The following is a 7320-nucleotide window of genomic DNA, read 5'->3' as shown; positions in this document are numbered from 1 at the left end:
AGTTTTCCTAACGAACTTAACTTTTGCCTTGTTTAGTGTTTCTGCTTTTGTACAGATTGAGCGAAGTCGAGTGAAGTTAGTCATGCAATGTTCCATTCCAAAGTTGCTTGTACAATTCACTAGCTTCCATGGAGTTTGTCTTCTAGGAGATAGATCTATTTGGTATCACTTCATGGAACAACCCGAATCTGTCCGCACCAATGGAGAATTAATTCGAACTCCATATTTCTATTCTTGTTTGTTACCCACGGTTCATTCATCATCTTTACCTTCTTTTGAGCATTATTTCCATCCTCACACATGTATTTGCTATGCAGATTTTGAAGGAAAATGTAAAGAGCCATCAATGCAGTCTCAAGTTGAATCGATTGATGGAAGGAATCACGTGTCACGGGGAGTTTTTGCATTTAACTCTTATTCTACACCTTCTTACCACTTAATTAATGACGTTCCATTGCTTATGTATCCAATTTCTGGTTCAAAACAAGCTGAGACTCATTTTGTTTTTGTAGGTTGTAAGGCTGCTCGAAATTTTCCAGCTTTGATTAAAGAGTTGCAACCTGGTTTCATGCTTGTGCCAGCTGCTTGTAATCTTCCATGCATATTCATACATCCAAAAGCTGGTCACCATGAGATCATTTTATCAACTCAAACTGGCGCAAATTCAAGTGACTCGTCTGGAGTGTGACCTTCACTTCATTGCTGCCACTTATGTTGGGTGATGCAGACAAGTGTGTCAATCAAGACCCGAATGTTGTTTTTACCTCACTGGTTCATCCTTCCACGGAAGCGCAACATGAATGGCTCATTGTTCTATCTCCAGATGGGCAAGTAGTGCCAAATCAGCAACAACTAGGGTCGAATTATACTACCTTGCACAATCAGATTCAAGATTTTTCTAAGTTGAATGAGAGTCATCATGAAGATCCCTATCTAGTGCATGTGAAACGTAAGTTGTCAAGTAGTATTAACCCTACATATACTAATTGTGTGATTTGTTTTATGGGTTTGAATTTGACATGCAAACGACCAAGGGTTGATGAGAGAGTTTTGGAGTGCTACATGGAATTTTCACAAGCTTTATAAAGGTGTTTCTTGTCTTGGCGAATGTCCTTGTTCAAGAGCATCATGAGGTTGTCCAAGCGACATGTGACGTGGCTGGTGCTCATTCATCTCGCTCCCACATTGCATGGAGTACCACTTTTTCCCAAGATTTAAGGACAAATCCTTTTCAAGAGGAGGGGAATGATACGAATGAGCAAGCCTCAAAGGGAGGATTGGGCCTCGATTAAGTAGCTCTTGTTGAGCTTAGCTTCGGCCATGTGGGCCTTAGGTCCAATAGTACTTTAGCTAGTCATTAAGCTAGTTAATTAGTAGGTTAGCTTTCGGCCAAGAGAGACCCAATGGGCTGGCCGATTTTCCCTTCATGCTTTCCAAGCTTTATTAGGTTTAGTCAAGGCTATAAATAGCCCTAAAGCTGATGGTACATTTAGTTTTTGCGATGTTATTAATAAAATTCCAGACTTTCGTCTTACATTAAGCCAAATTCCTCTAGCTTGTGAAAGCTAAGTTGAACATCCTAGTGTGGTTCCTAGGTTGTTTATTGACTTATCAATCAAGCAAACACACTTGATTGTGGCATCCTCTGCCGTTGAATTCGTTCTTGAGTGGTCCGAGTTTGGGTTCAACTCCGTCGATTCCGTAACGTGTCCTCTAAGATCCTAAGTTGCTTCCGCGACCGGGCAGCGAGACCCTCGACAGCTCAGCGGAGGTCGAAGACCTGATTGACTAACACCAAAGCAACACCAAAATACCACCAAACCCCCGACCAAAAGGCCGAGGACCAGCACGCTCCGCAAATTCCAGAATTTTGGGTTGTCGGGTAGAGTACTTCTAGGATTTTCAAAAATTCAGCCTTGAAGGCATTTTGTCTTGCCTTCTTTTTCAGTCATTAGTCCTAATCTGAGTTTTAGATCGCGTCTAGGCCTTCATTCACCTCCATTCCTTGCTGCTATCTTGTGTCACTTGTTGACTAGTCAAGAACGTACCTTGCGGTGACGCCTAATTTGTTCAACCCGAGCAACTAGCAAGCCAAGGAATTGCTTGGTGAGACTATTAGAGAGTGATACACTTGAGTGAAACACAAGCGTGAGTGACCTATACATTGTACCAAAAAAAAAAAGAAGGAGAGAAGAGGTCGTTTGCTTATTTTCTTTTGCAGGTTTACCTAAGCATGTCTAGTGGAGTTGGTGACCAAACAATGGACTTTAAACTACACATGGTGGCCATGATGGAAGAATTCAAGCAGAGTTTGGATGAAGCTTTCGAGCCTCTTCATAGACGCCTTGACCGAATGGTGAATAAGGATGTCAAGAGGAGGGGTTCCCCACAATTTCATCCTGACGTCCAACCTACCTCTTCAAAGTCATTATATTCAAGGAGAAGGGAGGAGGTTCATTCGACAACAAAGCATGCAAATACTTTATCCATAGATGAAGGAGTTAGTTGAGTGCAGGAGACATGTCAACAACTCTCCTCCAACAAAAACTTGAAAAAGAGCGAGTTGAGTATGGTGGTGAGAGTGCACTTGAGGTAAAAGTTGAGGAATGTGAGATTGAAAAAGAGGTAAAAAAATCTGAGGAGATGAGTGAAGCATCAAGTGAGCTGATTGTGCATGGGAAGGCGAGTGTTTATAGTTTTCCTAACGAACTTAACTTTTGCCTTGTTTAGTGTTTCTGCTTTTGTACAGATTGAGCGAAGTCGAGTGAAGTTAGTCATGCAATGTTCCATTCCAAAGTTGCTTGTACAATTCACTAGCTTCCATGGAGTTTGTCTTCTAGGAGATAGATCTATTTGGTATCACTTCATGGAACAACCCGAATCTGTCCGCACCAATGGAGAATTAATTCGAACTCCATATTTCTATTCTTGTTTGTTACCCACGGTTCATTCATCATCTTTACCTTCTTTTGAGCATTATTTCCATCCTCACACATGTATTTCCTATGCAGATTTTGAAGGAAAATGTAAAGAGCCATCAATGCAGTCTAAAGTTGAATCGATTGATGGAAGGAATCACGTGTCACGGGGAGTTTTTGCATTTAACTCTTATTCTACACCTTCTTACCACTTAATTAATGACGTTCCATTGCTTATGTATCCAATTTCTGGTTCAAAACAAGCTGAGACTCATTTTGTTTTTGTAGGTTGTAAGGCTGCTCGAAATTTTCCAGCTTTGATTAAAGAGTTGCAACCTGGTTTCATGCTTGTGCCAGCTGCTTGTAATCTTCCATGCATATTCAAACATCCAAAAGCTGGTCACCATGAGATCATTTTATCAACTCAAACTGGCGCAAATTCAAGTGACTCGTCTGGAGTGTGACCTTCACTTCATTGCTGCCACTTATGTTGGGTGATGCAGACAAGTGTGTCAATCAAGACCCGAATGTTGTTTTTACCTCACTGGTTCATCCTTCCACGGAAGCGCAACATGAATGGCTCATTGTTCTATCTCCAGATGGGCAAGTAGTGCCAAATCAGCAACAACTAGGGTCGAATTATACTACCTTGCACAATCAGATTCAAGATTTTTCTAAGTTGAATGAGAGTCATCATGAAGATCCCTATCTAGTGCATGTGAAACGTAAGTTGTCAAGTAGTATTAACCCTACATATACTAATTGTGTGATTTGTTTTATGGGTTTGAATTTGACATGCAAACGACCAAGGGTTGATGAGAGAGTTTTGGAGTGCTACATGGAATTTTCACAAGCTTTATACAAGGTGTTTCTTGTCTTGGCGAATGTCCTTGTTCAAGAGCATCATGAGGTTGTCCAAGCGACATGTGACGTGGCTGGTGCTCATTCATCTCGCTCCCACATTGCATGGAGTACCACTTTTTCCCAAGATTTAAGGACAAATCCTTTTCAAGAGGAGGGGAATGATACGAATGAGCAAGCCTCAAAGGGAGGATTGGGCCTCGATTAAGTAGCTCTTGTTGAGCTTAGCTTCGGCCATGTGGGCCTTAGGTCCAATAGTACTTTAGCTAGTCATTAAGCTAGTTAATTAGTAGGTTAGCTTTCGGCCAAGAGAGACCCAATGGGCTGGCCGATTTTCCCTTCATGCTTTCCAAGCTTTATTAGGTTTAGTCAAGGCTATAAATAGCCCTAAAGCTGATGGTACATTTAGTTTTTGCGATGTTATTAATAAAATTCCAGACTTTCGTCTTACATTAAGCCAAATTCCTCTAGCTTGTGAAAGCTAAGTTGAACATCCTAGTGTGGTTCCTAGGTTGTTTATTGACTTATCAATCAAGCAAACACACTTGATTGTGGCATCCTCTGCCGTTGAATTCGTTCTTGAGTGGTCCGAGTTTGGGTTCAACTCCGTCGATTCCGTAACGTGTCCTCTAAGATCCTAAGTTGCTTCCGCGACCGGGCAGCGAGACCCTCGACAGCTCAGCGGAGGTCGAAGACCTGATTGACTAACACCAAAGCAACACCAAAATACCACCAAACCCCCGACCAAAAGGCCGAGGACCAGCACGCTCCGCAAATTCCAGAATTTTGGGTTGTCGGGTAGAGTACTTCTAGGATTTTCAAAAATTCAGCCTTGAAGGCATTTTGTCTTGCCTTCTTTTTCAGTCATTAGTCCTAATCTGAGTTTTAGATCGCGTCTAGGCCTTCATTCTCCTCCATTCCTTGCTGCTATCTTGTGTCACTTGTTGACTAGTCAAGAACGTACCTTGCGGTGACGCCTAATTTGTTCAACCCGAGCAACTAGCAAGCCAAGGAATTGCTTGGTGAGACTATTAGAGAGTGATACACTTGAGTGAAACACAAGCGTGAGTGACCTATACATTGTACCAAAAAAAAAAAGAAGGAGAGAAGAGGTCGTTTGCTTATTTTCTTTTGCAGGTTTACCTAAGCATGTCTAGTGGAGTTGGTGACCAAACAATGGACTTTAAACTACACATGGTGGCCATGATGGAAGAATTCAAGCAGAGTTTGGATGAAGCTTTCGAGCCTCTTCATAGACGCCTTGACCGAATGGTGAATAAGGATGTCAAGAGGAGGGGTTCCCCACAATTTCATCCTGACGTCCAACCTACCTCTTCAAAGTCATTATATTCAAGGAGAAGGGAGGAGGTTCATTCGACAACAAAGCATGCAAATACTTTATCCATAGATGAAGGAGTTAGTTGAGTGCAGGAGACATGTCAACAACTCTCCTCCAACAAAAACTTGAAAAAGAGCGAGTTGAGTATGGTGGTGAGAGTGCACTTGAGGTAAAAGTTGAGGAATGTGAGATTGAAAAAGAGGTAAAAAAATCTGAGGAGATGAGTGAAGCATCAAGTGAGCTGATTGTGCATGGGAAGGCGAGTGTTTATAGTTTTCCTAACGAACTTAACTTTTGCCTTGTTTAGTGTTTCTGCTTTTGTACAGATTGAGCGAAGTCGAGTGAAGTTAGTCATGCAATGTTCCATTCCAAAGTTGCTTGTACAATTCACTAGCTTCCATGGAGTTTGTCTTCTAGGAGATAGATCTATTTGGTATCACTTCATGGAACAACCCGAATCTGTCCGCACCAATGGAGAATTAATTCGAACTCCATATTTCTATTCTTGTTTGTTACCCACGGTTCATTCATCATCTTTACCTTCTTTTGAGCATTATTTCCATCCTCACACATGTATTTGCTATGCAGATTTTGAAGGAAAATGTAAAGAGCCATCAATGCAGTCTCAAGTTGAATCGATTGATGGAAGGAATCACGTGTCACGGGGAGTTTTTGCATTTAACTCTTATTCTACACCTTCTTACCACTTAATTAATGACGTTCCATTGCTTATGTATCCAATTTCTGGTTCAAAACAAGCTGAGACTCATTTTGTTTTTGTAGGTTGTAAGGCTGCTCGAAATTTTCCAGCTTTGATTAAAGAGTTGCAACCTGGTTTCATGCTTGTGCCAGCTGCTTGTAATCTTCCATGCATATTCATACATCCAAAAGCTGGTCACCATGAGATCATTTTATCAACTCAAACTGGCGCAAATTCAAGTGACTCGTCTGGAGTGTGACCTTCACTTCATTGCTGCCACTTATGTTGGGTGATGCAGACAAGTGTGTCAATCAAGACCCGAATGTTGTTTTTACCTCACTGGTTCATCCTTCCACGGAAGCGCAACATGAATGGCTCATTGTTCTATCTCCAGATGGGCAAGTAGTGCCAAATCAGCAACAACTAGGGTCGAATTATACTACCTTGCACAATCAGATTCAAGATTTTTCTAAGCTGAATGAGAGTCATCATGAAGATCCCTATCTAGTGCATGTGAAACGTAAGTTGTCAAGTAGTATTAACCCTACATATACTAATTGTGTGATTTGTTTTATGGGTTTGAATTTGACATGCAAACGACCAAGGGTTGATGAGAGAGTTTTGGAGTGCTACATGGAATTTTCACAAGCTTTATACAAGGTGTTTCTTGTCTTGGCGAATGTCCTTGTTCAAGAGCATCATGAGGTTGTCCAAGCGACATGTGACGTGGCTGGTGCTCATTCATCTCGCTCCCACATTGCATGGAGTACCACTTTTTCCCAAGATTTAAGGACAAATCCTTTTCAAGAGGAGGGGAATGATACGAATGAGCAAGCCTCAAAGGGAGGATTGGGCCTCGATTAAGTAGCTCTTGTTGAGCTTAGCTTCGGCCATGTGGGCCTTAGGTCCAATAGTACTTTAGCTAGTCATTAAGCTAGTTAATTAGTAGGTTAGCTTTCGGCCAAGAGAGACCCAATGGGCTGGCCGATTTTCCCTTCATGCTTTCCAAGCTTTATTAGGTTTAGTCAAGGCTATAAATAGCCCTAAAGCTGATGGTACATTTAGTTTTTGCGATGTTATTAATAAAATTCCAGACTTTCGTCTTACATTAAGCCAAATTCCTCTAGCTTGTGAAAGCTAAGTTGAACATCCTAGTGTGGTTCCTAGGTTGTTTATTGACTTATCAATCAAGCAAACACACTTGATTGTGGCATCCTCTGCCGTTGAATTCGTTCTTGAGTGGTCCGAGTTTGGGTTCAACTCCGTCGATTCCGTAACGTGTCCTCTAAGATCCTAAGTTGCTTCCGCGACCGGGCAGCGAGACCCTCGACAGCTCAGCGGAGGTCGAAGACCTGATTGACTAACACCAAAGCAACACCAAAATACCACCAAACCCCCGACCAAAAGGCCGAGGACCAGCACGCTCCGCAAATTCCAGAATTTTGGGTTGTCGGGTAGAGTACTTCTAGGATTTTCAAAAATTCAGCCTTGAAGGCATTTTG

The sequence above is a fragment of the Coffea arabica genome, chromosome 7e (assembly GCF_036785885.1).
Source record: "Coffea arabica cultivar ET-39 chromosome 7e, Coffea Arabica ET-39 HiFi, whole genome shotgun sequence".
In the NCBI taxonomy this organism is placed as follows: Eukaryota; Viridiplantae; Streptophyta; class Magnoliopsida; order Gentianales; family Rubiaceae; genus Coffea; species Coffea arabica.
The sequence above is the reverse complement of the archived record's forward strand: the minus strand, read 5'-3'. Positions refer to the sequence as shown.